At 42.0% G+C, this 2,500-nt stretch overlaps 1 protein-coding gene and 1 non-coding gene across 3 annotated transcripts in view; both read right to left on the bottom strand.

Moving 5' to 3' along the window:
* The window catches only part of LOC137970145 (ras association domain-containing protein 8-like), a 10,038-nt gene extending 9,871 nt beyond the window's left edge, over positions 1-167 (bottom strand). The window contains exon 1 of one of the 2 annotated variants that reach the window (XR_011116764.1): positions 45-167. The gene's annotated coding sequence lies outside the window, so the exon portion shown is untranslated. The other variant, XR_011116765.1, reaches the window with a different exon arrangement.
* Positions 168-1,472: 1,305 nt separating this feature from the next.
* Positions 1,473-1,544, bottom strand: Trnap-agg (transfer RNA proline (anticodon AGG)). Its single transcript has one exon. It is a non-coding gene; the product is annotated as a tRNA-Pro (tRNA).
* Positions 1,545-2,500: the final 956 nt, after the last annotated feature.

Genomic DNA, 2,500 nt, shown 5'->3' with positions numbered 1-2,500 from the left:
GAATTCTACAATAAACGGAAACAACAAGCGATAAACGGATCTACCTGACACCAGCACCTGCAATTTTCCAGCAGCATCATGAACCCTTCGTGCGCAATGATATTCATCTCAGCGACGAGAGCCCCACAATTTCAGCAGGGAACTGGGGCGAGTTTCAAATTTTAACTGATCGATGAACTGACACCACCACATGAAAGATCATTTTTGACCAAAGTATGATGCTTTATGGATGGGTGAACGGAGACCTACAATCTTGGACAGATTAAATGGAACATTGAGACCACCCCTCCCCCCAAAATCAATGATGAGAAAATGGCGCGTTTTGGCCTTCACATGGCTTCATCCTTGATTTGGGGGAGAGGGGGCATTTCTGTTCCATTTTATTCTGTCCAAGATTGTAGTTATGAGCCTTGAAATACGGTTCAAAATCCATACAAACGTCTCTAATCTTGACAAAGCGTCCCCCAAAACGATATAAACTTTTTTTTTTTTTTTTATCAGTTTAGTGACAACTGTAAAATCCCGTCATGTACCTACAATTTGAAAGAAGCTGCGATGTTTGCCCATTTTTAAGAGTATCACGGAAATCATAAAAAGAGTTTGTATGGTTTTGGGGGACGCTGTATCAAAATTAGAGACGCCTGTATGGATTTTGAACCATGTTTCAAGATCCATAACTTGGTCTCTGTTCACCCTAAAAGCACCATACTTGGACAAATGACCACTCTCAACATGATCTTTCAAGTGGTAGTGTCAGTTTATCGATTAGTTAAAATTTGAAACTCGCCCCAGTTCCCTGCTGAATTTCGGAATGGCCAATTAAATCTGGCAAGGAGTTGAAACTCGTTGAAATGGGCCGACCGGTAAGGTACAAATTATCCTGGGCTTGGGTGGCTTTTTCTGCTGTTTGTATCTTGAATTCAATACCACTGAGCTGAGAATAAGTTGGATTTCTTGGCGATAAAGAGGTTTGCCACTGAAGTTTGCAAAACCTTTCCAGGAGCTGCGCATACAGCATACAGGTCCATACAGGGCATACAGTTTTCTTGAGGAGACTGCAAATTCCTTGATCAAATCGCTCGAGTTTTCCGATCAGTGGCTTCCAGTTTACGCGCAGCTGGATATGGTCGAGTGAAGCTGAAGACGAACGGGCCAGTATTCAAAATGGCTGCCAAAATCGATCGGATCATTCACATTTCGTGGAAAGATAAGACATATACATGGGTGGCGGTTACGAAAATAATTAAATGAATTTTCATCCTACTAAAAGCATTAATTGATGGCTGCCCAATTCAATCTTATAATCAATCTTGCATTTGTTAGAAATTGTCAGTTTGGTCGATAGCGAGGGATGTCAAATAAGGCCTCTTTGCTTTTCACATTTTTCTATTTGAAACATGAAGGTAAAGGAGTTGGCAGAATGGTCGAAGAATTCAGAGGGAAGAAAGAAGGCCAAAAAAAAAAAAAGGAAAGGGCCTGTCCGGGAGTTGAACCCGGGACCTCTCGCACCCTAAGCGAGAATCATGCCACTAGACCAACAGGCCAGATGAACTGAACTGGTTCGAAATTAATTACATACTCATAGCATGTTTTCATAGAGGAATTTCCAATTGAGTGTCGAAAGAAATTAGAAACACATAAGGGTTGAAACGTGTAACGCGCGTTCACAGCTTCGGAATATTCAGTGCAAACTGATTGGTTGAATGTTTCAGTGCTAAGTACCATATTTGGAAACCCCTCGCTCTTGTTGTTCCAAATATGGTACTTAGCAAATTGAATATTCAGAAGCTTGTTTCCCAGCACACAAGGGGCCGTTACACGTTTCAACCCTTATGGGTTTCTGGACAAAGATAATAAGGGTTGTGCTAACCTCCAAATAGCAGGGTTTCAAAACAACCTCGTTCCCAGGGTCTCTCTTCTCTACCGCGCGATAATGGAGGCAGAGAAGAGAGACCCGGGGAAAGAGGTTGGGTTTTCGATGACAGCAGGCGGCCGGCTAATTCGCCGTCTATTGCACGTGAACTCGCCGCCTACTTTTCCTTAGAAGTTACCCCAAGTTTTACGAATAACAAGAGAAACATTCTCACAAAACACGAGCCTTAGATCGGTAAGGATTATTTCACGAAAAACAAAAGAGACGCCTGAATTATGAGTAATTTCGGTGGGCGATTTGGTTTCCTGTCCATGTATTAAAAAGGAGGTGTTTGAGGATCGAGCACACGCGTTTTTGAGGCAGCGGTCTAGCAGTCTAGTATTTGATGTAAGCTGCGACTGTCGTAAGCTGCCTGATTTGCTAACTCGCGAAAGGTCTTTTCGGTCACGACAGATGAAATGCACTTCACCCATCTGACTGAAGAGTGGAAAAAAGCCTTGAACTAATGTCACGCTATTTTAGCGTGTTTTCAAAACCTAAAATATGTCTTGCCGTCAACTGAATTTCCAAACAAAAATTAGAGTATTCGTGTACTCTTTATGAATAAAAAGCCGAAATTTAACGATA

The sequence above is a fragment of the Montipora foliosa genome, chromosome 9 (assembly GCF_036669935.1).
Source record: "Montipora foliosa isolate CH-2021 chromosome 9, ASM3666993v2, whole genome shotgun sequence".
NCBI lineage: Eukaryota > Metazoa > Cnidaria > Anthozoa > Scleractinia > Acroporidae > Montipora > Montipora foliosa.
Note: the sequence above shows the minus strand (reverse complement) of the source record. Positions and strands in the feature narration are given on the sequence as shown.